At 36.1% G+C, this 20,602-nt stretch overlaps 1 long non-coding RNA gene across 1 annotated transcript in view; it reads left to right on the top strand.

The window, feature by feature from the left end:
* The window catches only part of LOC141374846 (uncharacterized), a 101,428-nt gene that overhangs the window by 11,750 nt on the left and 69,076 nt on the right, over positions 1-20,602 (top strand). The window contains exon 2 of the long non-coding RNA XR_012381991.1: positions 15,256-15,351. This is a non-coding gene — a long non-coding RNA (uncharacterized lncRNA). The remainder of the gene's footprint in view (positions 1-15,255; positions 15,352-20,602) is intronic.

A 20,602-nucleotide genomic window follows, 5' to 3' on the forward strand; every position in this document is an offset into this window, starting at 1 on the left:
TTGCCACCCCAGCTTTCTTTTGGTGTCCATTAGCATGGTAAATGGTTTTCCACCCCCTCACTTTCAATCTGGGGGTGTCTTTGGGTCTAAAATGAGTCTCTTGCAGACAGCATATCAATGGGTCTTGTTTTTTTAATCCAATCTGATAGCCTGTGTCTTTTGATTGGGGCATTTAGCCCATTTACATTCAGGGTAACTATTGAAAGGTATGAATTTAGTGCCATTGTATTGCCTGTAAGGTGACTGTTACTGTATGTTGTCTGTGTTCCTTTCTGATCTTTGCTGCTTTTAGGCTCTCTCTTTGCTTAGAGGACCCCTTTCAATATTTCCTGTAGGGCTGGCATGATATCTTCAGGGCACTTCTCTGTGCCTCCTGGATTTTGATGCCTGTTTCCTTCCCCACATTAGGGAAGTTCTCTGCTATAATTTGCAAATTCCTTTAGTTTTGGTTTGTTCTGGAAGCTTTTTATATCTCCTTCTATTTTCAATAACAGCCTATCTGGATATAGTATTCTTGGCTGCATATTTTTCTCATTTAGTGCCCTGAAGATATCATGCCAGTCCTTTCTGGCCTGCCAGGTCTCTGTGGATAGGTCTGTTGCCAATCTTATGTTTGTGCCATTGTAGGTTACATATCTCTTCTCCTGAGCTGCTTTCAAGATTTTCTCTTTGTCCTGAGACTCTTAAGTTTTACTATTAGATGTCGGGGTGTTGACCTATTTTTATTGATTTTGAGAGGGGTTCTCTGTGCCTCCTGAATTTTGATGCCTGTTTCCTTCCCCACATTAGGGAAGTTCTCTGCTATAATTTGCTCCAATATACCTTCTGCCCCTCTCTCTCTTTCTTCTTCTTCTGGGATCCCAATTATTGTAATGTTGTTTCATCTTATGGTATCGCTTATCTCTCGAATCCGCCCTCGTGATCCAATAGTTGTTTATCTCTCTTTTTCTCAGCTTCTTTATTTTCCATCATTTGGTCTTCTATATCTCTGATTCTCTCTTCTGCTTCATTTATCCTAGCCATTAGTGCCCCCATTTTTGATTGCACCTCATTAATAGCCTTTTTGTTTTCGACTTGGTTAGATTTTAGTTCTTTTATTTCTCCAGAAAGGGATTCTCTAATAACGTCCACGCTTTTTTCAAGCCCAGCTAGTATCTTTAAAGTCATGATTCTGAACTCTAGGTCCGACATCGCACTAATGTCCATATTGAGTAGGTCCCTGGCTGACGGTACTACCTCTTGTTCTTTTTGTTGAGGTGATTTTTTTCATCTTGTCATTTTGTCCAGAGGAGAATAGATGAATGAGAGAACAAAATACTAACAGGTTAACAACGTCCCCAGAAAATATACTCTAAACAATTCAGAAAAGACCTGAAACCAGGGGAAAAGAAAGGGAAAGATGGAAAATGGAAAAAAGAAAAAGATAAAAACAAACAAAAACAGAACAAAACAAAACAAAAAAAACAGAATATGATCGAATATGGTCAGGCTGGTGCATAGTTCAGTGCCACACACTAGATTTTGGGTATATTTTGGTCTGTTAAAACAAAGTGCCTCCTAAAATTTTAAAGAAAGAAAGACTTATATATGTACAAAGTAAGGGTTGATATGACGAAGGGATGGAATATGACTGTAAAAATGAAAATTATAAAAAATTTTAAAAAAGGAATTTATCAGATGGTGTTTGAAAAAATAAAGAAGAGGATTAAAAAAAAGGAAAGAAAGAAAAAAAAAAGGGGGAGAGAATGTGATCGGGCATGAGACTGGAAAAAAGCCATAAACTAGAGATTTAGGGTATATTTTGATATGTTAGAAGAAACTGTATCTCAAAATTTTAAAGAGAGAAGAACTTATATATACATGCCAAAAATAAAGGTAACTACTAGAAGGGATAGAATATGACTCTAAAAATGAAAAATAAATTTTTTTTTAAAAGGGATTGATAAGATGTTGGTTGGAAAAGGGAAAAAGAAAAATTAAAAAAAAAAACAGTTAAAAAAATTAACTTTGAAAGACTAATGAATCATGGTAAAAAAGCCATGAATTCTATGTGCAGTATTCCCCCTAGCACTGGAGTTTACTGTTCTCATTGATCGGTAAACTTGGCCTTGGCTGGCTGTTCGTGCTGATCTTCCGGGGGAGGGGCCTGTTGCCATGGTTCCCAAATGTCTTTGCCAGAGGCAGAATTGCCCCGCCCTTGCTGAGTACAGGCTAAGTAATCAGCTCAGGTTTGCTCTCAGGTGCTTTTGTTCCCTGCAAGCTTTCCGTACAGTGTTGGAGGACGAGAGTGAAAATGGCGGCCTCCCAATCTCCACCCGGGAGCCCCCGAGAACTCGGGGCCCCACTCCTCAGGGCACCCCCAAAGGCAGTCAATCACTCCCGTGTCCCCAGTCTCCGGCCGCACTCCGTGCTCACTCAGCCTGTGACCGAGCATTTCTATCTCTGGCACCTGACCCCTTGTGGAGTCTCCAAACCCAGCAGATCCCTGTGGTGCACTCCCGCACAGCTCCCCTCGGGGGAGGGAGGGGAGTCTCCCCGGATCTGCCGCTTGTTGGGTCCCTGCTGGAGGAGCAGTGGCCTGACAGTCACTGATCACAGTTTATGGCAACCACGAGCTGAGAGCTTGCTCCTCCGCTCTGTCCCTGCAGCTGGCTTCACTCTGACACCTGGGAGCTCTGCTGAACTCAGGCACCCCCGGTCTTTCTGTGACCCCGAGGGTCCTGAGACCACACTGTCCCACAAGGGTTCCATCCCCCGCTTTGCCACTGGAGCGACGTCCCTCAGCAGAGCCGACTTCTAAAAGGTCCGATTTTGTGCTCCGCAGCTCTATCACTTGCCAGAAGCGGCCGACGGAGGCCCCCTCCCCCGCCGTCTATCCTCCCGAATATCACCTTGGATTCACTTCTCCGCACGTCCTACCTTCCAGAAAGTGGTCGCTTTTCTGTTCAGAGCGTTGTTGCTATTCTTTTCTTCGATCTCCTGTTGAGTTCGTAGGTGTTCAGAATGGTTTGATCCCTATTCAGCTGAATTCCCAAGACCAGATGAAATCCAGGTCTCCTACTCCTCCACCATCTTGCTCCACCCCCTCTCTATATTTCAAATTTAACCAACATAAATAAACTTATAGAATAGTGCAAAATAAACCACCTAATTGAATTTACCTAATTGTGTCCTGGGCTGGAAATGGTTAACAAAATACCCAGTCAAAAAGGAGAGTGTTTCCAACAAAGGAGGTTGAAAAAAAGTTGAAAAAATAAAAGGCCTCTAGAACACTGTGTTTGGAAAATTGTATCAGCTACACTTAGCCAGTCGGTTTTTTAACAACAGCAGCAACAACAACAACAACAACAACAACAACAAAAAGGAAAAAAAAGAAAAAGAAAGAACCTATTTTTCTGTCTAGGTGGGATACTTGTTTCTCTGTGTTTTATCTATAAAAGGAAAATGAGAGTAAAAAATGCCATCTTTACAAACCAAGAAACAGACTCTTCATTACAGAGAACAAACTGATGGTTACCAGAGTGGCTGGTGGGTGGGGGGATGGGTGAAATAGGCGATTGGATTAAGGAGGGCACTTGTGGTGAGCACCGGATGTGGTATGGAAATTGTATATCTGAAACTAATATTACACTGTATGTGAACTAACTGGAATTTAAATAAAAACCAAAAAAAAAAAATGCCATCATTCCTGTTTCCATTTATTGAGCTTAAAATTGTTCTTCATTCTTTGAGGTATTTACTTCCTATCTCATCATCAAAATTTCTAGGCTAACTCTTTCTCCCATTCTTGGAAAATTCATCCTTATTTGAGTTCTCCAACCAGTTCCTGCACCTACCTGTCATCATCTGACTTTTTCCTGCTCTTCTGTCATAACCTTAACATTACCTCACTGTGGACTTGGACGTTATCAGAAACAACATTGAACTGTAATCACATTTTCAAAAAACATTTCACTGTAAGTTTACAAGCTTATGATTCAGATACTTGCTTAAAGTATATAATCTGACAAACGCCAGAAGTGTCTACTCCACAAAAACAATTCTATTAATTTCCTAGGACTGCTGTAACAAATTATCACAAACCGGATGAGTGAAAATAACAGAAATTTATTCTTTTCCATTCTTGGAGCCACAAGTCTGAAACCACAGTGTTGACCTGGCCACATTCCCTGAACGGCTCTAGGGGAGGATCCTTACTTGCCTCTTCCAGATTCTGATGGCTCTTTGTGTTTCCTTGGCTTGTGGCAGCATCACTCTAATCTCTGCCTGTGTGCGCTCTTGGCCTTGCCCGTGTCTATCTATGTGTAATTTGCTCTTTTTATAAGGACCCTAGGTTGTTAGATATAGGGCCTACTCTAAACAACTATGACCTTTCTTAACTAATGACATCTAAAAGACTGTATTTCAAAGTGAGGTCATATTCTGAAGCTAGGGTGAACATAAAGTTTTGGGTGGATGCTGTTTAAACCACTGCAACTGGGGTGCCCCGGTGGCTCAGTCAGTTAAGCATCTGCTTTTGGCTTGGGTCATGATCTCACGGTCCTGGGATTGAGCCCCACATTGGGCTTCCTGCTCAGTGGGAAGACTGATTCTCCCTCTCCTGTTCCCCTTGCTTGTGCTCTTTCTCTCTCAAAATAAATAAATAAAGTCTTTAAAAAAATAAACTACTGCAACTGATTGGGGGACTATACCAGTTTCTTCTTACCCTTCACCAACCTCCCATCTCTACCTTATTCATTATCCAACATAATCTCTTATGTTCCTTACTAGCATATTCACTCCGTTACCCCTCACCTGCCCTCACCTAAGCCCTGAATGAACCTAAGCTTTTGCTATCTCAGTGTCTGCAGCAAATAGACAATAAGACAATGGGACAAAAAGTGTTTTAAGTCAATCACAGTCTTGAAATGAGAACTCAGAAATGTCTAACAATGTTTCATCAATATTCCCTTAAATTCATTTCTTTATTTTCTAAGGAAAATATAACGTTATTTCTTCTTTTTTTTTTAAGACTTTATTTATTTATTCGAGAGAGAGAGCATGAGAAAGGGGGAGGGTCAGAAGGACAAGCAGACTCCCCGCTAAGCAGGGAGCCTGATGCGGGACTCAATCCCAGGACTCCAGGATCATGACTTGAGCCAAAGGCAGTCACTTAACCAATTGAGCCACCCAGGCTCCCTAAAGTTGTTTCTTCATCTTTTTTTTTAAATTATGTTATGTTAATCACCATACATTACATCATTAGTCTTTGATGTAGTGTTCCATGATTCATTGTTCAAGTATAACACCCAGTGCTCCATGCAGAACGTGCCCTCTTTAATACCCATCACCAGGCTACCCATCCCCCCACCCCCTCCCCTCTAGAACCCTCAGTTTGTTTCTCAGAGTCCATAGTCTCTCACGTTGTTTCTTCTTAATCACACTTCTTCCCTACTTTTAATCATCATCCACTTTTAGCTGATATACTTCTGCAATCAGTAGAACCCTCCTTTCTTTACTTTTATTTATAAGTAAATAAATTACTTGCTTCTATCCACCATCCCTCTTTATTCCACCATGCCTAGCCTACTCTTTGGGAACTTTAATCTCTCCCTAAGGGTTGTAGACCCCATTCACTCCCACATATTTTGCTGCTTCTATATTCTACCCATTTTCTTTCTCCAGCAATCTGTTTTCGTATTTTATTGTCTTCAACATATAAAAATGCTTTATTATTTTCACTATTAATCCATTATATATCCTTTCAATTTTTTTCAAATTATCTAATTCCTTTTCATTATAAAAGCACTGATTGCATACTCTGTCCCTAATTTCTTATTTCCTGTTCTCATAATGATTTACAGTCGATGATTTTGTCCCCTACCTCACCTCAGCCATACCTGCCGTGATCATGCCATGGGCCTTGTCATTGGCAACAAGTGCATCCATCTCAATATTCCATTTCTTTAGCCATTATCTCCTCTCTTTCTAGCTTCCTTCCTTACTTTCTTCCCTCAAAAACATCCCACCAGGTTGTCTAATCCATTGACTTTATTATCTTTTCACTATTATTCTTCCTGTGTTCTCCTTTCTAACTTTAATTACTTAACTCAGACTCTATGGCCCATTGATTTCATCACTCTAGCATGTATGCCCAATGTCCGCCCTCTCTCCCCCTTCAGGGGAAAACATGTAAAATTAAACTTAGAAATATCAGCTCACAATATTTGACACTCATCTTTTTAAATATGAAAGCAGTCAGCATATATTATGTATCTGGTGTGTACATGTGTATATTCACTTATATATGTAAAATATGGAATCTGATCATAAATTTAGGTCTCTTGAAAATTCCTAATGCTAAAATATGCAAAACTAGTTATATAATAGTTATATTAGTCATATGCATAAATTTCTTTTAAAATGTATTTTCCTCCTTTTTAAAATTTTTCTGCCTTTCTTACTTCCTATTTTCATGCCTTTTAGGCTTATTATTCACTTCTAAAACATTCAAATTTTTGCTTTTATAATTTAGAGACTTTATAGATAGAACAATCATACAGTGCATTTTAGAATTCTTTATTATTTATTTTGTTTAGGTTCTATAAATATACTTTTCCTTTTTCATGGTACAGTTTAAGTTGACATATAAGTTCCTTAGTATAAGAGATTTTATCTCATGTTGATTTTTCTGACAGCAATTGTAATATGTAGAAAAATAGACCAATTTCAAAAATGGGGAAGAACTTGAATTTGTAATCCATTTGGAATTAGTCTTGATATTAGGTGTGGGATACAGATAGAAATTATTTTTTTTCTCTGGGGCTACCAAGATATCTACCTCATTTTATTGAATACCCCATTTTTTCTTGGCAATTTGATATGCTACTTTTATCATATTGTATACTGCATTATGTATCAGTGTCAATTTCTAAATGTATTATTATTATTATTTTTTAAAGATTTTATTTATTTATTTGACAAAGAGAGACAATGAGAGAGGGAACATTAGCAGGGGGAGTGGGAGAGGGAAAGCATGCTTCCTGCTGAGTAGGGAGCCCAATGCAGGGCTCCTTCCCAGGACCCTGGGATCATGACCTGAGCCGAAGGCAGACACTTAACAACTGAGTCACTCAGGCGCCCCTAAATGTATTATTATGTATCATTAGTCTATTCATTTCCATTACTATATTTTTAATTAATAAAAAATTTATAATATAAATTAATATCAGGTCAATTTAGATTCTACCATCCTCTTTTACTTTCCCCTTCCAGCATTTTTTTATTTCTACTTTTTATTTTTCCATATGAATTTTAGAATGAGCTTGATAATATTTCCCTTACCTCTCCACAAATAAAGCACTGTTGGGTTTTTACAGGAGGTATAGAACAATAAACAAAGACCTCACTTATTTTCTGTTATGATGTAGATGGGATCTTTTCTACAAATCTGTAGCTATTGGGTAATTCATTTTGCAGCCCTCCCTACTCTGATTACCTAACCCACTGGGTCAAGGGGAATTTCTTTGGCTAGGCCATCTGTCCATCCTAGTTCCCTCACACATTATTGCACAAACATGCTGGAAGAGAGTTTTGTTGGGTCGCTTTGAAATCCATTCCTGCCGCTGCTGGAAAAATTTCACTACTCTGTGTTTTTGCTCTTTATGTGTTATAGGAAAATTTAATGATTTAAATTTTCTAAATTTCCTATCTTAATTTTCCTGGAAGTTATAGTCTCCTTTGCTAAAACCATCTTTGTGTTGCTTGGAATGGCTACCAGTTAACACAGTAATTTGCTTCTTCATTTTATAGAAGAAAGGACAATAGAAATAATTAGGTTTGGGGGCACTCACCAAGTAATAATTAACCCATAACTATTGTGATTATCCTTTGCTTAACACAATAAGATAAAAATAATAAAAATGACATATTGAAGATCCAGTCTTCATAGTTTCATGATATATATATGTAAGCTATATATTTTTACATGTGTGTATTATACATATATGTAATTACCTCTTTCTAAATTAAAGATATATACTTCTATTAAGGTAACAAATAGTTGTCTACAAATATAATAACTGTCTCCAAATTGTTTTTGTTTCTGGATTTTAATGTACCTGTCAGTTAATAACAGACAATTGGCTATGTTTTATGGTATAAATTAAATGTCACTGAAAAATTGCTAATATCCTCCCTGGGTAATCATGAACTCAATCCCTCCACATTGACTATGTTAGACATCAAGAAGGTATTCCAACTGCATTCTAATAATTTTGGCTAACATAATTTATTGCCCAAGACTTTTAGTTTTATCATCATGGTAGAGATTAATTGATATCAAATTTAAACCCACGTTGCTAGGGCTATTTTACTCAAAATTGCCTAGGATGTTCCTGGCTCAGGTCCCATATGCCAAACTCGTAACCCTGGCCAAACTATAAAAGTGAGACATGGGTAAGAACTAAAGCCTTAAAATCTATTTAAACATTTACAGATGGATTTTTTGAATGGATATGAATATCTTGAATGGATAATATGTTCTTGCTATTGTCTGTCTATATTTGCATGGCTAAAAGCTTTTCCCATCAAAAAGCAATTACACAGATAGTAGGAAAATAAATGCACAACCAAAGAAAGTAAACAAACTTAAAAAAATTTTTTCTAGAATTTGTGTTCCCAACTTCCATTATACCAACTACCTTATCAAGTCAGAGAATTGTCCATTGATAGCAACTATGACCAATAAGCTTTTTAAGACACTGTTCACCATACAGAAATGAATTGCCCTTATCGTTGTAGGTCATCAATGAAAATTAAAAGAGCAAATGATTCCATGAAATCAAACGGGCAAGTTTATTTGGAGAGTTATTATAAATTATTAAAGCAATATATACATTTTTTTTTATTTAGGGTGTAGACAGTTTGTTCCATGTTTAAGTTCAAAAACTCCTGCATGCCATCAAATCTTAGACCACTGTTGAACCTTATTGGAATGACCCATATCAGGAACCTTCATCTACGAACCAGTAATTAAGTTAAAAACAGAGATCTTTGGATTCACATTTCATAATTATAAAAACATGAGCCAATGGCATGATGTCTTCATTGCTCACAAACTTCACATATAACTCAAAGATATTTCTTGTTCGATTCCAGACAACCACAAAGAAGGGAGTCAAATGAATTTTTTTGATTTCCCAGTGGATATAAAAGTTATGCTTTCATGATACTGTAGTCTATTTAGTGTGCAATAGCATTATGTCTAAACAATCCCAATGTACATAGCTTAATTTTTTAAAAGATTTTATTTATTTATTCATGAGAGACAGAGAGAGAGAAGCAGAGGGAGAAGCAGGCTCCCCACTGAGCAGGGATCCCGATGCGGGACTCGATACCAAGACTCTGGGATCATGACCTGAGCCGAAGGCAGACGCTTAACCATCTGAGCCACCCAGGCTTCCTGTATATACCTTAATTAAAAAATACTTTATTGTTAAAAAAAATGTTAACATGATGATTCTGAACTTCTAGCAAGTTGCAATCTTTTTTTTCTGATGGAGAGTCTCCCCTTGATGTTGATGGCTGTTGACTAAGGATGATGGTTGCTGGGGTTGGAGTAGCCGTGGCAATTTCTTAAAACAAGACACTGAGTTTCACCACATTGATTCTTCCTTTCATGAATAATCTGTCTGTAGCATGAGATGGTATTTTTTAGCATTTTACCTACAGTAGAACTTCTTTCAAAATTGGAGTAGATCTTCTCAAACTCTGCCATTCTCAAACCCTCTCAAAACCCTGCTTTATCAACTGAATTTATATAATACTCTAAATCCTTTGTTGTCATTTCAGTGCCCTTCACAGCATCTTCATCAGTTGTAGATTCCATCTCAAGAAATCACTTTCTTTGATCATCCTTAAAATGCAACTCCCTCACCCATTAAGGTTTTATCATGCAATTCAGTCACATCTTCAGGCTCCATTTCTAATTCTAGTTCTCTTGTTATTTCCACCACATCTGCACTTACTTCCTCTGCTGACGTCTTCAAACTTCATTTGTAAAAAATGCAATATCTGTGAAGTGCAATAAAATGAGGTATGACTATGCTGAATATCTCTCAATATTTTCTGGGAACAGATGGCATCATGAAGGAGACAACTTTCCCCAAAACTTCAGATTAAGCAGCAAACTTCCATATGTAGACAGTTTCCTCCCAAGATTCCCAGACAAAGACATTTCAATGCCTGGAGCCACTATCTATCACATAATTTCTTTGTGTCTATCTCATCCTTTTTATAGGTTTCTTTTTAATTTTTTATAGTTTAGGTTTCTAGATTGTTAGTTATCAATGGTATAAACTTTCAGGTTGTTTTGCCTTTAATTCTGTGATTTGATTTTTAAAGTCTAATCTTTGGTATTTTGTCAACATCTGACAAATAGGATAAAGACTAAAACAAAAAAATATAATTAAGCTTGGAAAACTGATGACTGTCAACTTCTGGGTCATCAGGTTAATAAGTTCAGATGAAGGATGGAGTTGGTGTTCTTTGTTAGGAACACATAATATAAGTGGGTGGCTAAGGGAAGCATTTTAGAGCTTTTTAGCAAATCAACTTCCTGTTGTCCTTGGCATCTTAGTCTTATGTTGCATTCTGTTCTGCTTCTACACAATAGCTAACTCAACATATGATTGAAGTTAATACACACACACACACACACACACACACACACACACTCTCTCTCTCTCTCTCTCTCTCTCTCTCTCTCCCTCTCCCACTCACCCTGCTTGTGTTCCCTCTCTCCCTGTGTCTCTCTCTGTCAAATAAATAAATAAAATCTTAAAAAAAAACTCAACTATTCCTAAACTTATGGACCTCAGTTTTTCAATCTTATATATTTTATAGCAGTGAAAATCTGGACTCTGACTTTTGCTTAAGCATGTTGGCCCTGAACCCAATGATGGATGAAAAGAAAGACTGAGAAAGACCTTGAAGTACTAAAACTTCCCACTGAGCCTGTCTTAGACAGTTCTGTCTGCTATCACAAAGATACCATAGACTGAGTGGGTTAAATAATAGAAATTGATTTATCACAGTTCTGGAGGCTGAGAAGTCCAAGATCAAGGTGCTGACAGATCTGGTGTTTGTTAAGAGCTCACCTCCTGGTTTGCAAATGGTTCTCTTTTTGTTGTTTCCATGGAGGAGAGCAGAGGGAGAAGAAAGCTTTCTGGTGTCTCTTCTTATAAGTGCAGTCATTCCATCATGAGGGCTTGACCTCATGACCTAATTACCTCCCCAGAGCCCTACCTCCAAATACCACTATTTTGGAGATTAAGGTTTCAACATACGAATTTTAGAGGAGACACAAATATTCAGTCCATGGCCACCCTTAATGGTTCACTTATAATGCTTTTGTTAACCTCGTATTGTCTGAGCAATGTCGATTAAACTGAGATGCTAGTCTTGCTACCTTTTTATCCTGGCTCATGACTAATACAACCTCAGTTTCCCTATATCTATTGAAGAATTCAATGGCAAACAATTTTTAGAACAAGGTGTACTCTGACCAAATTCCCCTTGTCTGTGCTACAAAATCTTTAAATTCTTTGCTTTCTGCAAAACAGTTATTTTAGAGTTGTTCTCAGGTTATAATAATTTCACAGAGATTTAGTTAGAGGCTTTTGGTCTGTGTGTTTGTTTTTTTTTTCCTGTCCATGTGTTTAATAATACAAAAACTAAAATTTCATGGAGAATACTTTCAGGCCTTCTTTTTATTTCTTATTTTTCTATTTAATGGGACTACAGATTAATGCTACTGGTTATTTAAAATATATGTGAGCATTACATAGCTTTAGTATTATCGTTCAGGGAAACATATTTGTGAGACTACAATGGGTCAGTCATTGTGTTGGAGATTTTTAAATAAAGTAAATTTTGTTCAAAAATTATGTTATGGTGGGGCGCCTGGGTGGCTCAGTCGTTAAGCGTCTGCCTTCGGCTCAGGTCATGATCCCGGGGTCCTGGAATCGAGCCCCGCATCAGGCTCCCTACTCCGCGGGAAGCCTGCTTCTCCCTCTCCCACTCCCCCTGCTTGTGTTCCCTCTCTTGCTGTGTCTCTCTCTGTCAAATAAGTAAACAAATCTTTAAAAAAAAATTATGGTAATTTAATTAACAGATAATATATTAAATAAAATCAGATATGTCAAATAAATACTAATATACAGATATGCTAATAAATAATATATGCTAAATTAATATGCTATCAATATACACTCAGTACCATTTTCAAATATGTATTAAAAATGTATTTGTGGGATGCCTGGGTGGCTCAGTCGGTTAAGCGTCTGACTTCGTCTCAGATCGTGATCTCAGAATCCTGGGATAGAGTTCCACATTGGGCTCCTGGCTCAGCAGGGAGCATTTCTGCCTCTGCCTGCAGCTCTCCCTGCTTGTGCTCACCCTCTCTCTCTCTCTCTCTGACAAGTAAATAAATAAAATCTTAAAAAAAAATTAAAAATGTATTTGCAATAGAATTGTAATGTTGAGATGGATAATAAATTTTTAAAAATGTTGACAAGCACCTAGAGCTCATCTTAATACTACACAATTCTCTATCAAAAATGTGTTCTTAAGAAGCAAAAGTCCGAACTATATAAATATCAAAAGCTAACTATATTAACTTCACAATGGATTTTTTACTAAAAGAAAAAAATTACATTAATGGTTAGTATTGTTACTGGTTTGACTTTCCTTTCAGCAAAAAAATAATTTTCAGTTTCAAATTCCCATTATGTAGCAAAAAAAAAAAGAATATCTTATAAGAACATATCTAAAGTCATGTTTATATGTTTTATATGAAAACAGTTTTGTCACTTTAAATGGTCATAGTCAATTTTTCCCCTAGGAAAATATAAGTGTTCTAAAGCTATATGTAATAAAACTGTTTTTCCTTAGGAAAAACAAACAAAAAACAAAAAAGCTTATTTTTAGTATTCTGAATAAGAATCAGTTATCTAAAATTCCTTATTTGCTTTGATGGAAATGTCACAACTTTTAGTTAAAGAACAAATCATCAACTAAAAACCAAGAAGAAAAATATCTTTAGTTAATGTTTCAATAACTATTCTCACAAACAAATAAGCCATTAGTCTGTGACTGAAATAAACTCAAATTAGAGTCCATGCACAGTCTTTGGATTGTACAATGAATGTTGAATAATACTACATAATTTCATTGTGCTTTTCTTTATTTTAGTTAAAATTTCTTTTTTTAATTTCCAAGATTCTTTAACATATGCAGCTGAAGAACCTGGCACATTTCTATGAAATATAGAAGGAAGAAGAGAAAATACAAAACAGGGCATAGGAACGTGAATGCTCAGTTATCACTTGCTTCCATGTCCTGTGCCCAGAACTTTATTAGACTTATCCCAACCCATATATTATTGTTAAGCAGACACTGGAATTCTCATATCACTCTTTAGTGTGCATATAGAGTAGATAAAGTAACTGTTAATAGGTACAGAATATAGAAATGTTATTAATATATGGTTGCTGCTTGTGAGAACGCATGCATTTCAGAATAAATTAAAATAACTGTTTATTTCACATAGTAAAAGCAACCAAAATCATTTGGTAACTTGTTTTTAACAAGAGGAATGACAATAATAAAATCCTAGGTGAAGCTGACCAAAATTAGTCTAACACTTCCTATCTCAGACTTAGCAATGGGATTTGTAAGGTAAATATTGAGATAATATCATAAGATATACCTTTTATGTATTTATTCTTTAGAAATTACATTTTATTATAATCATTATTATTACCTACTTATATTTTTGTAACATATCTGGGCCACTGTAATGTACAAAGAAAGACAAAATATATAAAGAAAATAAAGCTGCTTAAGAGAAAAATAACTGTATGAAAAACAAAAATAAAAATCAAAACTTGAATGTGTTATATAATGTGGTAAACCAAAGAATGACAAAGATAGTTAATTATATCACTTATTATTGCAATTTAAAGCATAACCTAGTGTGCTACCTACTTCCATATCTGCCTTTTCTCTTCAATATGCCTTCACATAGCCTTCTGAATTTTGTATTAGATCAATAAAGATGACTATCCAGAGGCAAAATCAAGTTTTGCCCACAGGTTGAGTTGGCCAGAAGGAAAAGGTCTTTGGATTCTGCACAGCTCCTAAAGTCTTTTTATGGTACTTTGATGAGCAAAGTGTTATATGCAACTGATGAATTAATGAACTCTACATTTGAAATTAATGATATACTATATGTTGGTCAATTGAATTTAAATTTAAAAAAGAACTATTAAAATTAAAATAAAAAGAAATTGTGTAGAGAATATTTAAAGTTATTTATGGAAATAAAATCTTCCACAACTAGAACTCATTTATATTATTAAATAAGTCATTGATGATATACCATTTTACTTGCAAATTGCAGTCCTCAAAAATCTAATGATAAACCTGATATTATTTAGTCCACCTCTAAAGGTTGACTTTTATTGTAGTAATGCTGCTACAAAAGAACAAGAGAAGTAGTAATTTGTTATTATCGATGAGTAATGGAGTCTGATAAGAATAACAAACACTTCCATAGCACTTACAAAACTCTAAGTACCTACTATGCTTACTGAAGTCTCTTAACTAATCCCAATTTAAAGAAGAGAAAACTGAGGGTGATGAAGTTGTATAATTTGCACAAGGAAACACATTTATTAAGGTAGGAGCTTGGATTCAATCCTAGACCATCTAGTCAGAGTCTGTGCTCTTAACAGTGATGTCATACAAAAGAGATCTGAAGGGAAGAGTAGAAAGAGAGAGTGAACTGGAATGGGAGAAAAGAGAGAGCAGGATACAGATGATGATAGGTGATAGATAGATAGATGATAGATGATAGATAGATGATAGATGATAGGTAGATGATAGATGATAGGTAGATGATAGATGGTAGATAGATGATAGGTAGATGATAGATGATAGATAGATGATAGATGATAGATAGATGATAGATGATAGATGATAGATAGATGATAGATAGATAGATAGATAGATAGATAGATAGATAGATAGATAGATGATAAATAGATGATAGATAGATGATAGGTAGATAGATAAGAGAGAGAGAATAAATAGACAAATGGTAAGGAGGCTTACAAACTACTTTGCCCTCTGATTACTCTCTTGGGCTGACACTGACCGGCACAGTTAATCTGCAGAAGAATGGTGATGACCGTTTCCATCCCTCTTTGGCAGCCTTCCTGCTTGTCTACTCAGAAACACTTGGGAAACATCTCAAATACAGCATCAGGAAGGCTGTGCCTGGCCTTTCAGCCACACATATCACAGGTGGTAAGTCAAATGCCCTCATTACTGATACAAGTAATTTTAACATCTTTATTTTTCCTTTGATGGATGAACAGAGGGCAGTGGCCTCTTCCTGAATGATTGCAAATGCATAAAAGAGCCATGGCTCTGGGTTATTTTACTACAGAAAGCATCTTTTGCCATGGGTCACTGCAGGTTTTATTTCAAGGAGATTACTCCTCCTGAAGGAGAAAGATAAATTTGTGGTATATTACTTCTGAGTAGCTCTCACGGATGTGCGGAATTAACTGATAATGATGCTTACTGATGCTATCAAGGACAAGGGATATTCAGTCCAGGGCTGCATTCATCATCCAGAGGATAATAAGAGGCTGTTCAAGGACCCTTTGCACACTTCTTTCCCTGTTTCTGTGCATTGTGAGCTATGGATTGAGGGACAAGATTTGACATAAGGGAAGAGAAGCAGACCACTGCTAGCACAGATACTGTTTAAGTTGCACATACTTATGGATTTCTACATGCTAATATCCTCTCAGTTGTTTCAGATCAAAGATGGGGGTTCCAACATTGGATCAGCAGTTGTTCATCCAATTCCATATACCAGAAGAAGTTAGATATTTTTTTTTTCTGGTATACTTCTTCTAAAGAGATAGAAATAGATTGAAAAAAAATAACTTTTACCTAACATCAGATTGTATTGATTATAGACTTTTAGTTATTTTAATCTTTTAAAAATTGAGTTGAACACTTTTGTATTCACTTCTCATCTGGGTTAGCAAGGACTTAGACTACATCATATATCAAAATGTTAATATATAATTTTTTCTCTTTATATTCCTCTAAAACTTTGTATATTTTACAATAAAGTATTTTATTTAAATAATTTTTTAAACCAATCTTTTTCTATTAAGAATGTCCTCTTAAAAAGTTGATAGTCCTTTTAATCTCACCTAAACTATTTCAAGTCCTGCTATGTACCTGAAATACAACCCATTACACAAGAGATGGAGTCATACAAGACCTGTGCCTTGGCCATTTTAAATCTATTTTCACTCTCTGTTTTTCTAAGTTACACCTTCTTCTGATTTTCCCCATTTCTTTTCTTTTTCGTACTAATATTTCATCCCCCTTTCCTTTAGAGGCATTCCAAAAGACTTACTCTCCCTTTATTGTCTAAAATTAAATTGTGATTCCTTTTTAACCTCATTCATTGTGGATGAGACAGGTAGTCACATGAGGTGTTAAGATATGAGACCACTTTCAACAACTATACAAACAAAAAAGAAATTGACAGTCCTCTCAAATTACAACAAGCAGCTCCTCACATGACCAGAAATTTCTATGTGAGCTTGATACCAATGAAGTAAACAATGTCTTCTTAAATTAAAAAATAGTAATAACAGCTACAAAAACCCAGTAATCTCTAATCACCTATGCTAAAGCTTGGTGTAATTATATGAAGGTCCATGAATCTTGAAGGCTGGTAGCTTCCAGTCAACCAAAATTCTGAGAATGACTATTTCATCGTATAATGATACTTAGAGTGAATGAGTGATTTATTTTCTTTTACAAACTTTAAACAAATTTTTTTTTTTTGAGAGAGAGAGAGAGAGAGAGAGAGAGAGAGAGAGACTTAAGCAGACTCCACACCCAGTGCGGAGCCCAATTCGGGGCTCCATCTCACAACCCTGAGATCATGACTTGAGTCCAAATCAAGAGTCAGATGTTTAACAGACTGAGCCACCCAGGCACCCCCAAACTTTAAATATTTTAGTCTGCAACCTAAAAATTCGTGTTTGGGGAAACATAAAATGAAATGGAGAGGAAATCAACTACATAAACAAAAATCAACATTTTCTTGAAAAAATATTGGTTCTGAATGACACTATATTATTAGTTTGTCTGGAAAATTTTGACTCAGTCCAAATAAAATCACATTTTATCCCACTTTACTGCCACAACATTTGTAATTCAAGGTATGTTCTTTTCTCTCTACCATGTAGTTACATTTTTAAGGTACAGATTACAATTCTGATATTTCTATTGTCTTTTACTGAGCATAACTCTTTAGTGAAATAGATACAAATAGAATGCTGAAAATTATATATCTATGTCTGTATATATGTGTGTTATTTTATATTTTATATATGTTAAAGCATATATAAAACACCTGTATTTTGATAAAATTGTATACCTTTTTCATTAATCTACAAGTGAAATCCATCATATTCCAATATGATATTATGCACAGATTTTGATGAAAAATATTGTATTCTAACTAACCTTAAATTCTGTCTCAGAGTCCCAGCTCTCCTGCTCTGGAACATATCACTGAGGTTTCAGGGTAGCCAGAGGTTAACATTCTTTCTGGAATGATTTCTTGAGTAGTTTTTAGCTCTTCGCATTCATCCATTCATCATTATTGAGCTCTTACGTGTGCCAGATGCCAATATTAACTAAATGGAAGATGTAGTCATTTTCATCAAGGGATGCTTAATTTGTTAAGGGATTTATTAAACTTGAAGGGGAAGTTTCATTATATAGCAATGTACATTATAACAGAAATTTGTACTTGGTGTTATAACCTCACAGAAGAGAAAAACTGATCCTGAGGTGTGGAGAAAGCTACCTCTTGGGCGCCTGAGTGGCTCAGTTGGTTAAGCGACTGCCTTCGGCTCAGGTCATGATCCTGGAGTCCCGGGATCGAGTCCCGCATCGGGCTCCCTGCTCACCAGGGAGTCTGCTTCTCCCTCTGACCCTCCCCCTGTCTCATGTGCTTTCTCTCTCATTCTCTCTGTCTCTCAAATAAATAAATAAAATCTTTAAAAAAAAAAAAAAAAAAAAAAAAAGAAAGCTACCTCTTCCTCAGCTGTCCTGAAAAACAGAAGCAGAGTTAGCTTAACCAAAAGAGTGAGAAAAATATTTGGTTGAAAGAAATAGTATGAGCCAACACACTGGGGAATGAAAAAAAAAAAAGCACAGACAATTGCTAATAATTTCTTGACTGTAATACATGGAGTTTTGATCATGGTGGGGTAGAGTGGGTAGGATTGGGTAGCAAGACAGGAGACTGGAGAAATATATAGTGAACATATTGTGAAGAGCCTCGGCTGATGAGCTAAAAGCATTCTTTTGAAGGCAATGAATTGCTCTGGGACGTGATGAAGAGATTTAAACCAGGAAGAAACCTGAAGAGATGTACATTTGGCAAAGAGCAGGGCAGCGTTGCAAATGATCATTCTAGTTATTAAAGATAAGCCAAGGACTCTCCTGCCTCTACTTCCGTTTCAATCTACCTCATCTATTTTACCACAAAACTGAAGGAATTGCCTATTCTTACAATCTATAATCTCTCATTTTTTTCTGAAACCCATTTACTCAATATTCAAAATTTCATCTAACATTACAGATGCATTTGATACATTTGATCACTTTCATCTTCTTAGAAACTTTCTTCACTTGGCTACTAGGAACAACTTTCTCTTGTTCTTTCTGCTATGCTGGTGTTTCTTTCTTTCCCTTCTTTACTGGTGCGTCCTCATTTTCCAGGCCTCTGATGTGGAAATTCTCGTGGCTCAGTGAACTAATTTCTTTCCTCTAACTGTACCCACTTCTTTGGTATTTTTATGCTGTCTCAGGGCCTTACTTGTCCTTTGTAGCTAATGACCCATGAATTTATTTTACTTATTTATTTTTAAGATTTCACTTATTTGTTTGAGAGAGAGAGAGCACAAGGAGGGGGAGCAGTAAGGGGTAAGGGAGAAGCAGTCTCCCTGTTGAGCAAGGAGCTCAATGTGGGGCTTGATTCCAGGATGAAAATGGCTACGTCTTGAGCTTAAGGTAGACACTTAACCAACTGAGCCACCCAGGTGCCCCAGACCAGTGAATTTAAATCTTCAATTTAGTCTCCTCTCCTGAACTCAGGCTTCTAGATTTTATAGTGAACTGCCTCCTTCACATTTCACAGTATCTCAGAATTAGTATCTCTGAAAACAAAAATTCCAAACTCCCTCTCCAAATGATCTCTACCTACAACCTCCCCAATCTCATTTAGTGGACCTTCCTTGGTGGACCTTCCCTTATCCTGCTGCTCAGGACAAATGTCTCTTGAGTCAAAATTGAACCTTGTATTCTAGAATATAAGCTCCGAGAGGGCAGAAATGTTGTTGCTTTTATTCACTGATGTATCTCCATGACTTGGAAAAATGGTTAGTGTATTAGGTACCTCAATTAGTACCTACATACATTAGGTTAATGTTTGTAGGTACTCAAAAAATGTTGAATTTAAACGAAGATTTATCTTAAAATCTACATCTGATTAGTCAGGAAATAAGGTCAGCTTTATTTATTTTTATATTACAAAATCGAAGCACTTGTTATCATCTGCATGGATACCCCTGTGGTCCAAGTTACCATTATCCTGTGGCAATATTATTGCTACAGACCATTGTTGATTTTGTTTTCCTCTATAGTTTATTCACAAACTAGTAGCTAAAACTGATTAAAACACACGTAGCTAACCCTTCGACTCAAACTCTCCCTTTGTACACCCTATCACTAACAGTAAATCTTACATACTTAAAGCAACCAGTCTGTCTCTTTATAGCCTTTCTGAGTGAATCTATTACTCTTGGTTTACTCTTATCCAGGCTCACATATTCCTCATTATTTTTCAGACTTCAGGTGTACTTTAGATATCTGCAGGATATATCCCCTCATCACTTTATGTCTTTACTCAATATTATGAATGAGGTCGTCCTTGATCATATCATTCAAATTACCACCTCTCTCCAATCTCTGACACAAATTCCTTGTTTTATTTTTTTCTTTGTTATTTCTTTATCTTAACATTTGCTTATTTTTTTAATTATCTTTCTTTCCCACTGGAATGCAAGCTCCATGAGATTAGGAATTTTTCTTTTACTTAATGATAAATCATCAGTGCCAAAAATGATGCCCAGTACATAGTATGAGACTGCTGTTTCCCCATACCTTACTTTTTTCCTGAGATACCCTGACAGTCATATCTGAATCATCTTATAACTGATCTTCCTATCTCCATTTTTATATCTCTATAGTCAATTGCCTGCAGATATATCTTTCTCAATCATGGAGTCTTCCAGTTGCTTTCCATCTTTATTCTCTCCTCATAATTATTTCCCTCACAGCACTAATCAGCATCTGAATTTATGTTGTTATTTTCTTTTCTTTCTTTCTTTTCTTTTTCTTTCTTTCTTTCTTTCTTTCTTTCTTTCTTTCTTTCTTTCTTTCTTTC

This window comes from Callorhinus ursinus, unplaced genomic scaffold (assembly GCF_003265705.2).
Source record: "Callorhinus ursinus isolate GAN/ISIS: 27379988/994484 unplaced genomic scaffold, GSC_fseal_2.0 scaffold22, whole genome shotgun sequence".
NCBI classification, from domain to species: Eukaryota; Metazoa; Chordata; class Mammalia; order Carnivora; family Otariidae; genus Callorhinus; species Callorhinus ursinus.